The sequence below is a fragment of the Labrus bergylta genome, chromosome 4, assembly GCF_963930695.1.
Source record: "Labrus bergylta chromosome 4, fLabBer1.1, whole genome shotgun sequence".
NCBI lineage: Eukaryota > Metazoa > Chordata > Actinopteri > Labriformes > Labridae > Labrus > Labrus bergylta.
Window position 1 is genome coordinate 17,169,845 of NC_089198.1, and position 14,347 is coordinate 17,184,191.

The window sequence follows — 14,347 nt, forward strand, 5'->3', positions numbered from 1 at the left end:
TGTGGTCAGACATGGGTTTATGTGTTATAGCAGCAAACGCAGTCAGTGGTAGAAACAGCCCACACACTGAGGATTCTTTTTTTTTTTTTTTTTAAATAAGCGTTTTAAAAACAACGAGAGTACAAAAGACACCGCTGAGGTTAAGACAACACGGAATTAACCACCATCATCACTGCCGCTGAAAACACGGCGCAGAAGCGTTTTCTCGTCTTTTCCAGGTAATCAAAAATAACGGTAGACATCACCTTTTCTTGTCTTTTTCGAGTCCACGGGTCAGAGACAACGCCGGTTTTCAGTTCAAACGACGGATAGGTCGATAAAACGACCGCGATCTCCCTCCTCTCCAAGCCATATTGATGATATCCGTGTAAGAACCCTTCCGACCACGCTGACTGCGTGTTTCCCTTCACTGTCCGTCTCTCAGCAGCTCCACTTCACGTTAAGAGTGGCACGGCGAAGAAGGAAGAACCCCCCCTCAGTCAACATGATCAACATCAGCAGCAGCTCACGGGTCTTACAGCCACACTACAGTTTGTCAGCGACAGTCACATGAGGTGTCTCTGACTTATGATGCCCCCTCCTGTTTTAACACATCTTAAATGAAAGCACCCCTTTCATCTGCGTCTTCACGAGGTGCTGTTGCATTGTTGAAGGTTTTGCTTTTGCACTTAGAGCATATAGGCCTAGGCTACATCAACCCCCACCTTGTATAATAATAGTCTACTCGGCTGCAAAGCAATAATGTACAGCTTGTTGAGCTGGCTGCCCCACAGTGTGATGCAATGTGCTTGGTCAGCAATATTTTTTCATGGGCTGGACAGGTTGAGAGGCATGTTTTTTTTATCACACAGTCATACTAGTTGAATTTGCTGAAGTCCAAAATGGCACTTTATATGAAATGCATGTCTATTTATCCATCAACTTGGCACCAGTGGTGAGGTAAAACTTGTTTTGGTTTTTTTTTAACAGACAAAAACCTTGAGCAGAACATGAGAGCTTTCAGTGAACAGCGATCTGCAGCAACAAGATGTGTCGAAAAAGTGTGAAAGAGAGAGATGGATAGAGACCGACAGAGGCAAAGATGTACACACAGCAGCAAAAATAATACAGTTGTAGTAGGAAGCCAAAAATAATAATAATAGTAGAAGTATGACTTGTTTTATTATGAATAATAACTTGAATAGTATTATATGACTGATGTTAATAACTTGGTATAAAAGTTTAGGTTTATAGTCTGAGAAATTTAGACTAACATCCTAGAATAGTTAAAGCCAGTTTGAATGCTTTTGTCTTTTAGTCCTCAATGACTTGTTAAAACTCTGGTTGGTCAGAATTGATCTAAATCCATATCCAATACACTTTCAATAGACTATAATCCAACCTTCCATCTGAACTGTTTTGGAGTTTTTCTCTAAAATGTTAAGCCATAAAAAAAAAAAAATCCCTTAAAGGGCTACAAATAATCGCTAATTACTTAATTGTAAAGCCTCTTGGCTCCTTGATTCAGTCTTCTAATGTTCCAACTAACAGGACATAAGTACTAATTGAGCAGTTTTTGGTGGAAGTTTCTATCATCATGATGTATGAGTTTGCATCTGTTTTAAATTAAGTTGAAGAAAAGTTGAATTTGTCTTTGATGAAATAGAAGAATCACAAATAAATGCAGTCAGTCATGGGTAATTATTCAGACCAGTATACAGACTTATCAGCCAGGGTCACAAATACAGCCAAACAAACGTGCATGTGTAAAGATAACTTTATTGTGCTAGCAAAAACAGGAGTCATTTATAGGCACATGCGGTCAAGTTTGTAATAACCTCATAGGTCCTGCCAGAACAAGGTAAACTACTATCTGCCATTGAAAATATTATCATAAAGGAGAATAAAGAAGCAGTGTGTCCTCTGTGGTTCACCGTTGTTCATGAACCTCATTAAATAGATTCAGATGTTAGTTCGCACGAGCTGTCATTTTCAAACAGTGAACATCGCTAGAATCAAGAGCAGCAGAAAGACGGGTTGTGAGATTCATGCACTGCTGTTCCCACGAATATGGACAGTCAGTGACAGTTGTTATGAATCCTCTAAGAATAGAAAAGCTGATATGAATAATTGAATACAAAGCTCCGATGCTCAATAAACATCGGTGAGTGTCATCCTCACTGCCATAACATGTGGCTGCGGATCGCTGCAGCAGCAGATCCATTGTCCTGGGCTTCACACCTGCTCACGTTACACTCTTAATGAAGTTTTCCTCGTTGATCTTGTGTCCTAACATCAGCGAGGCCTAGTGTCCTACATAAGCAGAGAGGCTGGGTTTCGTTGGGGAGAAGGGGGCATAGTCATCCATTTTTGCCCTGAGAGGAGTGTGGCAGAGCAGCATACCGATCCATTAATATTAAATCAAGCAGGAAATACAATCTGCTCTCCCGCTGTTCTCCATCTGGGGTCAGGAGATTAGCAGGAGCCAGGAGAATAAAATATGTACACAAGTAAACGCACACATGCACATACACACAAGCCTATTGAAGTTTCCCAGGATCACAGGCCCTTTTTCAAAGCAGGCTTGGACTCCTTGTGAGTTGGAAGCACTTCATGGCGTTTGGCACATGGAAAGTTTGTTTACATCACCCTTACCAGAGGGAATGATCAATGACCACAGAAAACAATACAAGGAGCTTACATTTTCCATTCTCTAACCACGTCTGGGAAGCAGAGCTGTTATTTGTTTTTCTTCCAGTGGGAAGCTGTGTTTGTGAAGGTTGAAAGCACAGTTTGGCAAATATATAATTTGTGTTCAGGTCAGGCACACACAGAGGATGAGTTCATGGTTGTTCAGGACAAGGTGACAGCATCAGATAGCCATATTTAGCTCTCATAAGGTATCTGTAGTGTTTACTAAGAGCTTACTCATCTTGTACTTTTAACTTCAACCATTTAAACAGATCGCCATTTTTTCTGTCAAAAGTTAAATGAGAAAGATGTTGCTTCAGACCACTGAATATGACACTGCATGAAAAAAGTATAAATGGCTCTCTTCTGGACTATTCTGTATTAAAAGTCACTTTCAACCACTCTGCTGTGTACCACAAAGCTTATTTTCAGACCCACTAGGCCAAGGTCAGGATTCGTCCTTGACCGAAAAAAATAATTCCTGTTTTTGTTTCAGACCTCTATCTTGCAGATACTGTATCTTAGGAAACAAGATGATACCAAAAAAATGTTCCCACACTAAAAGGGAAACAAACAGTTTGTCTTAATGCTGGGAATAAATGTTGATAGATCAAAATGTGCATCATTTTAGCTGAAGAGTTTTGTTCACACTTTTTTTAATTTTGATTATAGTTGAACTCTCTTTCAGTTTATGATTAGCTGAGTTCTGCTTTTGGGAGGAGGATATGACTTTTAGATTCCCTCCACAAACACAGATAGCACTTGACTTTTAAATCTCTAAGAGCAATATGTCTGCTATTTTATGCCACTGAATTTAAGCAAAGGTTAAAAAAAAGGGGGAGGGGCAGTATCTTTTTCTGTTGGGCTGTAATCCGTAGAACATTTTCCTAAAAAAGGCAAAACAAAGAGGGGACAGGTTGACTATCCTCTCTGCAAACATTAGTTAACCAATACCTTTGACATTTTCGAAGGACACAAAACATTTGCAACAGGGCAAAGAAACACATCACAACAGTTTTGCCCAACAGCATTTTAGTTTGACCTTTTGGACAGAGTTTACCAAGCCTACTGCTGCAGCCTGCCTATATTTCAAAATACATTTGGCAAAATGTTGACGTTGCATACACAGGCGCATTCGTCCAAACAACAAGAATGAGTTGAAAATGTAACACATTGGTCTGTCATTCAAGGGGAATTAAAAATCATTCAGAGGCCGCTCTATATGAGTCTAATGTATGGAAGCCCATTTCTGCCAGTTAAAAAAATTAAAATGAAATCGAAAATTATGAGATAATAAAGATCAAAATGTTCTCTTTGTTTATCGTGTCCCTTTCTGTTGTAGCACAGTGGTTTATTCCGTGACTTCTGCTCCAGGGGCCTGTGTGTACATTCCTTGAATGTAGTCTTCAATGTGACCACGATGCATCCTTGAATGTCTTGACTTATTTATTTCTGTTGTCCTTAGACTGAGCTTTTTATCTGGCCCTTGTGGGTGTCATTGCCCAAACAGACCACACGAGGTTATCATCAAATTATGGGATAAAAAGTTGAAATTACGAGTTGGTAAGTGTGCATGTGCTCCAGCTGGCATTGCAGTCCCCGCATCCCCTCACTCGCCCAGCCGAGTAAACGGTATGCAATCCTAAGGCAATTCAAGCAATCCTAATTCTGCCATATGTAGTAAATGTTAGATACATAATAAATAGTTATGTCTTTTAATCTGGTTGTCGCTGGAACTAAACATATTACATTACTGTTTACGTAGCATTGACTGTGCCGTTTAACCGTCAATGTGTCACACAGTTATTTTGTAGGCAAAAGTTCACGGTAGTAGATGGCATCCCTGGTTTTTTATCTCATAATTTGGTTATCATTATTATGACTTTTGTATCTCATTGTTATGACTTTATTATCTCATTTTTACATACATGCGTGTCTATGGCTGTATGGATGTACTGAAAGGTTAATCAATGCAAATACGGTTTGATTCTTATCTCCTGAAAGTGAATTCATTTTCCAAAATATTTGTTGAATAGTCAAATGCCTTAGAATGTTCACTCGTCATTCTTTCAATACACTAAGCTTCAGACCAAAGGATGTTAAGATTATTGAATGAGAATAGCTTCATCTAATTATCATGACATTTGCAAAATGAGGAAGAAAATACCCCCCCAGTCATAACTCAACACACAGCAAGCCTAACATCAAAGATGTGCATCATGACTACATCAAGACTTCACTGTTAACCATAAAGTTTCCACATTCATTTAAACGAGCTGAATGAAAATTTCTTGTAAAAACCTACAGTATTTTTCTTAAACCATATAGTGAGCTTGAAAATGTGGCTATTTGGGTACTAATGTAGGAGCAGTAAAACACAGTGGGTTTTTTTCCAGACATATAGCTGGTGGCCCTGGGACAGGAGGAGATTGCATGCATGCAGACACAGGATCACTCAGACGATTATGAGCTCGATCCATCATGTGATAAAGTAGAACCTCAGGGAGACCCATAGGCTTAGATTGCTGTCGTCTGCTGTTTAATGAGGTGGCAACAACAAGAAGTCCCATTACAAGAAAACAGAAAAAGTGCTGTACATGAACTGTACATGAATGTTGGACGAGGAATATACTTATGATCTTTTCTTCATTGGCTTAATTTAAGCATCATTAGAAATGTGATGCCACAACACAGTTCTGCAAAGCCAGAAGAATAAAAATGACCAGTAGAGTACTTCAAATAAGAAAGTGAAACAAATCACAAGAGTCAGCGCTTTATGTTTTCGCATAAAAGAAGTCGCCTCCCTGTCTCCTAGCTGTAAAAAGGCTGTTTATCAACTTTCACACACTGACAGTGTGACCACACTCTGACATCTAGACTCTCTGTCTCTGTCCCGGAAATTCAAACAACCCCTTTTAACATCCTTGTGAGCTGTTTGTGTTCATGCACCCACTTGTTGCTCTATAGGGCTGCAGGAGCATCTGCAAAAATGTAGCAAAGCTTTTTATAGCTAACAAGTCAGAGGAAGTGGAAACACAGCAGGCAGGTCATGACAAGTGCTGTGCACACACTGCCGGGGAAAAGACAGATGATTAGCCATGAGTTAAGGTCTCTGCTACGAGACACTTATCATGGCACATGATCTAATTTAACACATCACAATACCAATCTGCCAGATCTCTAGGTGCTGTTTCTCTAAATAGCATTGTATACAGAGTTATTTATTTAATCCACTATACTCAAAGCCATGCACATCAAAGCTTTTTCCCCCCTGTATTCACACAGTAGCCATTTCTCCCTATAGCATCTAAGAATGCAGAGTGGAAAGCTTGCATACTTTTTTAGTGTTGTACTGCTGATTCCGATGCAAATTTATTAAAAACAGGGGAAACAAGTGAAGACCTAAGTCAAAACTTCTTCTCCTGTTCATTGACTTTTTAATGCCATGTAGTTGATGACTTCTGATCAGAATCGTTTCAGTCTAAGAAGGAAGGCGCACACAGAGTAAAGTGTTAACTCACTGAGGTAATTCCTGTTGTCACCAACCTGCAGTCAACCTTTATTCCAAGTGCGGGCTTTGTAGTCCTGTCTGTTGTTTCGCAGCACTGAATCAAGCTCAGATGTCAACACCTTTCAATGGAGACGTGTGAAAACCCAGTATGGTCCTCCTGTTAATGGACAAATAGCTCATCTCTGACTTTCACCCCATGAGGAGCTTTGGGTAGAAGGTCACTGCCTCTGATAATGATTAATTGGAGAGCAAACAGCTTTTGAGTACCTTTCCAGATCCAGACAGATAAAACTTAATTCACTGTAAAGTCATATTCAGAAGAAAGGAAATGAAAAAATACACATGGGAAGCAGAGAGAGAAAATTATAATAAAGGGAAGTAAGTAAAACTTGGAACTTCTTTATATCAGACTTTGACGGGCACATTCTGGGTAAAATGTTTGCTCTTTAAAAAGTTGTACCTGTAAAAAAAAAAAACACTGTGAATAAAGTTTACAGTTAGTTTACTCTTCCACAGTAATTAGTTGTTATATGAAAAATGTTCAAAATCATTGATATAACCATCAGATTCTTTACTGTTGTTAGCACACAGTTAAACCCTTCATACGTTTCATGAAGGAAAATAAATGTTTCCTGTTTTTGACGCACGCCCACACACACTCTCTGTATCTTATCTGATCTTGCACCAGGTTCCTAAATACTGGTACAATTGCAACATCTTTACTCTGCAGTTCATCTACATCACAAACTCTTGTGTTGGCATCTCAGTCATTTAGAGAAACAAGTTAAATATGTATTTAACTTGTTTAACTTAAATATTCAATATGTATTTCAAGTTAAGCCACTGTGTCACTTCTTTAATCTGACCTTGAGTTCAAGTAAAGGACTGGAAATTAGCCTTTGTAATTCCTTTGTAGGAAGGAGGGGATCCCACTGTCTTCAACAATTATCAACCAATCACTAAACTGTCTGTGATGTCTAAAGTGCTTGAAACCTTCAGTGAACAAGTAAAAAGGGGGGGGGGGGGGGTGTCAGTTGTTCAGTTAGAGGGTGTTACCTCTGATGCATTACAAATCCACAAAGGGGTACCTAAAGGTTCGGTTCTGGGCCCACTTTTATTTACTGTCTATATGAATTGCTTTGGACGATATATTTCCCAAATATTCTTTTCATTTTCATTCTGATGAAACCGCTATTTACTGCTGTGCACCTACGCCTGCACAAGCTTTCTCAAGTCTTCAACAAGCATTTGATAAGACAAGAGCATCTTTGTCTTAAGAGTCTTGAATCCAAACTTTATATATGCAACTGTTTTAGTTAATGATTGTAATATTTATTTTTCTTATCATGAAATGTTTACTGTCATTTTTTGTTGATGAAACTGTGTGTTGCTGCTATTCTTTGATCTCAATGGGTCTAACCTGGATAAATAAAGGTTAACTTCAAAAGTAAAGATGGGTTTTTTTTATTTATTAATTCAGTTTTTTTTAAAACAAGTAATGCTTTCTATTTATAAATCTCTAAAGTGATGTGAAATATCTTAATGTGAAATATGTAAAAGCAGCATAATGTGATTATGTGTCGTGTGTAGAGGCGATTCATAATTGTAACTACTTTAAGGTTAATTACTTACTGTAAGTAGTTAACCTTACTGTGATGTAGCTGAGATGTCACACCATGTTGGTGTTGATGAACTATATGACACTGGTGTATACAAAAGCAGAAACATACGTTGTGTACAAATCTACAGAGGTATAACAGTAATAGTTTATTTCTGCGGATTTTGGGGTAGAAGCTCAGTGAACTCTTGATTAACACTAGCGTCTGCAGATCAGACATCAATAGCACAAAGTAACCTGAGCTCTGTCACTTGACTACCATGTGACCGATCTGAGGCGGCCCTCAGACAATAAAATCTGAAAAACTGAGGGACCCGAGGGAGCTGCAGCTGCTGGTCCCCGAAGAGAGGTAAAGATGGCAGGGGAGGTTAGACAGAGTAATACTGAGATAGAAACCTCTGGCATAAAAAAAACAACAACTTTTGAATTCCTGCTTCTTTCATAAAAAAATAATTTATCATTAATATGCATGCCTATGTTACTGATTTGACCTGTCATTTCAGGGCAGACAAAAATGGGCAAATCATCTCTTTTTAACTTAATATGATGAACAATAAACCCTACAAATGTATTTAAAAGTTTATGAATCTTGATGAAGAGACACCTGCAAGCATTTGCTGCAAACATGCCACTCCTAAACTTCATCTCTCAACTATGACTTCCTTCTTCATTCAAGAAGAATTCTGTGGTCGGCCTGAAGCTAGACTGTCTTGTTCAGTGACAGACTGCTCCTCCCCAGATGCGGGGGGGGGGGGGGTAGGCCTGACCACAATACAATCTTTACAGCCTGCATTATTTATCGTTACTGTGAATTATCTATTTATAAACAAATACGGAAACAACACACCTACCTGCTTCTGGATCGATCTCTCTCTCTCTCTCTCTCTCTCTCTCTCTCTCTCTCTCTCTCTCTATCTCTCTCTCTCTCTCTCTCTCTCTATCTATCTATCTATCTATCTATCGATCTATAAAAGAAAATCGCAAGCAGATTTGACGACACAGATCCATGTCACTTATTGAGAAAGATGGTTGGGCACTTAAAAAACTCTCAGTCTCTCTTTGAAGACATTCAGACTGAACTTTAAGAAGTGTCCACAAATCTTCATCTTCAGTACTTTCAGTTGCTGCTTCCTGTTTGTGTGTGAAGCCAGCACAATGCAATGTTAGGTTAACTACAGCTTTGTGTAGCCTTACACATACCACCAGCAACAATGACACTATAAGTTATGATAATAAAAATATCGGAAACAGTGTCAGTATCGGTACGTATGTAACGGAATTGAATCAGAACTGAAAAAAAGTTGCATCTCTAAAAGCAGCATAAGCATTCAGTCAGAGTTTATTTTTTTGCCTCCTGAAGAAAATGTTTCAAATATTTATGCTACTTTTAGCTCTGTTTTGGTCAACAACAACTGAGGAAAAAAGTGTTGCAGTGATCCAAAACAGAAAAGAACTCTACTCTTTACCTTTTCTAGTTGCCAACTTTTCTTCTGTGCTGTGTTGCACTCTGGGTTTATCCCAAGCAGCAGACAAACAAAGTGCCAAAAACAGCAGTTCCTTGACTGGCCACTCGAAGCCTCATACAAATTCGGATGCAACCCGAAATGTTATAAAACAAATGTAATAAAACCCTAAATGTAATAACTGGTCAATAATGTAACATTATGTGCTGAGCCCAAAACGTAAAAACTTTTCACCCAAAATGTAACTTGTAACTTACATCAATCCATAAATTCACTCACTTTATGATGTAAAAAAAAAAAAAAAACATCACACTATTAGGAGAAAAATATTTTGCCTGCTCCATAATGTAATAACTGAAAGAAGTTATTACGTATTGGGCTCAGCATCTTGTTACGTTATCGAGCAGTTATTAGGGCCCGAGCATTAACCGTGCGAGGACCCTCTTGAAACCCTAGCGATTATTATTTTTATTGTTGTTGTTTTCATTGTTCCGCCACTTTTGAGGGCCTGAACGTGCCTGAAAACTCACCAAACTTTCCACGGTCACCAGGTCTCGCGAAAAATGTAATATTTTGGTGTTTTCGTAAAAAAATTCGCAAAATGGCTCAGTGGCACCCCCTTGAAATTTTCAAAATGGCCTCCCCATAAAGACTTTTTTCACGTACACTCACGAAAATTGGTACGGACTAAAAATCCTCTTGCAGCGTTTCAAAAAACCCGACAGGAAGTCCACAAATTAAAGTTGAATTTCACGATAATGGCCCAAAATCGCAGATTTCAGCCTTCCTATTTGAACGCACTTGCCTGAGGGCGCTCATCCAATCAGCGCAAACTCAGTGTCAGTGCGTTCTAGACAGGCTCAACATATCTCGTTGTGCTCTGCACGTTATTTCGTCAAAGGGCGTGGCCGTGGCGTGCGCTTGAAGTTTTTTGAGCGTTTTGGCAACTTGCCAAAAAAGTAAATGCTTATATCTCTGCCATCTACTGTTCAATCATATTAAAATTTCTCATGCATGATACGGGACCCGCCTTGAACACATCCATGATTGACATTTTTTTGCTTAGTCACAGCGCCACCTGTTGACAACAGGAAGTTACTGCTTCTCAATTAGCAATAGCCATTGCTACACGGTAGCTCTGAATTTTACTATGCGTTTCTAACATGACAAAACCTACAAAAAAGCCTTTTCAACCAACGCCCAAAACTCAACAGGAAGTCCACAGATCACATCGCCATCAAACAGGAAGTGGCTGTAACTCTTATATACTTTGTCTGATCTTCTTGAAATTACATGATCAGGGTTGGCCTCTGAACACAGTGACACAAAAAAATAATAAAGTACATCATACATACTTTCTCGGATCTGCTTAAAATTTCCCAGGTATGATCAGGGTTGGCCTCTGAACACATTGACATAACATTAGTCAACTTCAACAATAGCTCCCCCTACTGCAAAGAGTAAGTACTACATGCTATATACAATGCTCAATTTCCTCCAAATGTCATAGCTATCATGGCAGTGCCAGCCTGAACTGCTCTACGTCTATTTTACGTGATCTTCATTGCGTTGCCTATTTCAACATGCCAGTACTACGACTTTTACACAAATCGAACTGCACGGCCTGCTGCTTAGCCACGTTCCGCTGCTGCTGCACTCCCGCAGTCGCAACACACCCCGACATGCACAGGGGTGTGAGGGCCCTTCATCACCGCTTGCGGTTTTTATTACATTTTCTTTACAACAGGTGGTAAGACGTATTGCTTTGTCTACAGGGGAAACTAAAATCTACACAAAGTGAAAGTAAAAAATATAATTGTTTTAAGGAAAACAGAAAAGCAACGACCACTGCAGATGAGGAGGTAACAGAAATCGGGGAGAGGACATTGAAATGATTTGGTTCACATATCATTAAGAGCATATCAGGCTTCAGAACTCACAATGTTCATACATGTACAGCTAATCAAAGGTACAAAGGGTGGAAAAGGTTAAAGAAATATTTCTGAACACTTACATTAAAGATTCTTTCTGGTGTCCACTGGTAGAAGTTTGATTTGTGTTTATACAATAGATCTGAGCTGAAGAGTGAAATTGAAGTGGCTGGAAGAGGAAATGGAACATCCCTGAGATGAGTCACATGACCCTGGTGTGTTCTGTCATAACACACCCTTCTCTATTACAGCACAAAAAATCTTTGTGATGCTTCATCAGATATTTGGAGTATAGTTCCTCACCATACAGAGGCTCATTCTTCATGAACGTAATGTTAGTTCACATAAGATCACTGAAAACAGCCACTGGGGGTTGAAATTATTTACAAATCAACATTTGAATTTGAATGAATGAAACCTTAATTGCCCCTAGGGGAATTTGCCCATAACAAAAACATCAGTTTTGTATCCTGGATGAGAAAACTATTACACTCATTGTGAAACACAACACAAAATACAATAAAAATACCATTTATCTCAAGCATGAAATCTATTTTTAAGAACAATGGATTATTTTAGCAAGAGTAGTAACCAAAATCATTTTTCACATTTTTATATATCGAATCCTGGTTCAAGATAAAGATCAGCCTGTGATTTGCCAAAACTAAGACGTTAGAGGGATTTTTCCCCAACAATTATACAATATATCAACACAAATGTGCAGACCGCCTTGACAAATTTCAAACTTTTTTTATTCAGAAATCTTTATTGATGTCACATACTGGGCAAGCCCTTTTTCAGAATGCTTAAACACATTCTATTTGAGGGAGGAGGTGTTACTTGAATGGCCAACAGGATCAGGTTCAATTTGTTTTACAATGTCTGTGAAGATTCTCAATCATTACAGACATACATCATTACAAGCTTGATACAAAAGGATTTCTTGGAAGGTCTTGAAAGAATTGAAAGACCAAACAAAAGCAGCTTTGTGAGGCTACATACTATAGAACAGAGCTTTTAGCTAAATGTTAACTTTAACATGTTACACTCACAGCAACAAGCTGTTTTGAAGTAGATTTAATGTTCACTGTTAATAAGCTAAATGTGTAAAACTAATATTTGTTTATAAGCTTGAACAAGCTAGCCCTCGATGGACATAAATATATGGAGCCAACCAGAATTCACGACTATCCATCTGGAGACCAACAATTTATGCATAGAGTTAAACAACAATTGATCAAGTAGATTAAATGTTGCAGTCAAGATGAGATGATGACAAAGATGACATACCAACTGTCAGACCAAAAGACCAACCGACATTGTTAAACATAGATCCATGCTGCTAATGCTAGCTTAGCTAATAACTAAGTTAAGAATGTGCTTTACATTGGTTTGACCTGATATTCAGATTGTTTACAATTCTGATTTGATTTTTTTGTTCAATTCTTCATTTAGAGAAATGTTGAGACCATTTCACAGATTGCTGTGCAGTGACATGTTTTATTTGATTTGTGTATTGTGATCGAGCCTAACTTTTCAAAAATTGTCCCAGCAGTATGAACTTCCTGTTTATTTTTTGTCAATCTCTCTTGCTACCGTTTATACTCTAGTGTGGTTACTACTACTAAGGCAACATTAAGCAAAACAGCAAAAGCCATGGCACGCAACAAAACCAGAAAATTCCAGAAAGCACAGACCTGAAACTAAAACAGGTGAATAAGTGTCCCAGCCCTTGTTTCCTTGTCATTGCAGATTGGGAGGAAGTGAGAATGAGGGGTAAAGTTGTGTCATTATGCATTGAATGAATCTACCTATGTTTTAACATAATGGGTTGATACCTGAAAAACTGTATTTCGGTTGAGTGTGCTTGAATTCTGAGATTAAAGTCCAAATTATTTTTTTTTAAATCAGAACGAGATATTTCAAGAGGTAGAAGAAAGAGGTATTTCACACTCATTCATAAAGATCGGTTTACTTCCTCGTGGCACACAAAGCATTGATCTATCAAACTCAAATCTCTTTAGCAGTAAACAATACGCCTGGTTACCTTGGATAACCTTGTTTTACCTTGTTTGTGCCATGAAGAAGAGTATACAATTACTCTATGAGGCAGGAGCTGTACTTAACATAAACACGTGTTAGCATGGAACTTTGAAACTTTGAAACCAAATCTCTTCAAACATGAATGACAAATGTGATGCCATGTCAACATGGCTGATATAAATCTAACTCAATACAGGTGTTCTTTTAACTCTCACGTTTTATGCAAAACTAAATCCATGTATAAAAACTCTTTCACTTTTAGGAGCACCATAATGTAGTTGTAAGCATACTGATAAAATTTGTACGTGTTACTTACCATTATGTATGTATTTTCTAACAACTTGTGAAAGGGAGGCACTTATTGATTGAACAATATTGACATGTCTGCTGTGAGGTTAATATATTTACACAATTTGATAAGGGAATGTTTGGATATTTAAAAGGCCTTCTTTGGAACTATGACCGTGTTTAGGTTTCAGTAATGGAAGATTGATGCTGCCTTCAAAGACACCTAGGCAGCCGTTTATTCTGCAACTATCTCCATTATTTATGAAGAGTGAATTCTTTCCTGAGCACAGGTAGATGTGATCAAAGATTCCTACCTTTATAGAATAAAAAAGTCAGTGGTAGGTATTTCATCGCTATCAGAGACATGCTGATCTTGTTTGTGCCAGATTTCCGTGCAGGGCAACTTTTCATGGCACAAATCAATTCTGTGGATGATGAAACCCAACATGGAGCCAGTTATTCCTTCACAACAAACATGAAGTAACTGATGTCTGCAAAGTTTGCAGTTTCATGCCAACACATGTGGTTTCAAAATAGATTGAAATATTTGAGTATGACTCCGATACAGATGTAACAACTTATGAGATAAATCTGACACGTCTGAAAGCAGAGGTTTATAGAGGTTAGAAAGAGAGCAGTGATAAGCGGAGCTAGGAGCCATCCATCTCATGGAATTCCAGTGTTCTTCACCTCACAAGACTCATCATGCTTGGCACAGCTGCATGCCCTTGAGCAGAGACATCCGACACCAGCACTTCAAACACAAAGATACAGGTGAAGACTACCCGCTTTATCTGCCATGGTTCTTTAAGAAAACATACCC

General features: G+C 38.5%; 1 protein-coding gene across 7 annotated transcripts in view; it reads right to left on the minus strand.

Annotated features, from left to right (window-relative positions):
- The window catches only part of st3gal3b (ST3 beta-galactoside alpha-2,3-sialyltransferase 3b), a 51,342-nt gene extending 39,996 nt beyond the window's left edge, over positions 1-11,346 (minus strand). The window contains exon 1 of one of the 7 annotated variants that reach the window (XM_065953885.1): positions 11,277-11,346. The gene's annotated coding sequence lies outside the window, so the exon portion shown is untranslated. Of the gene's footprint in view, positions 1-245; positions 659-6,191; positions 6,377-11,276 lie in introns of those variants that run through there. The other 6 variants (XM_065953884.1, XM_065953883.1, XM_065953882.1 and 3 more) reach the window with 6 other exon arrangements.
- Between the last annotated feature and the right edge of the window lie 3,001 nt (positions 11,347-14,347).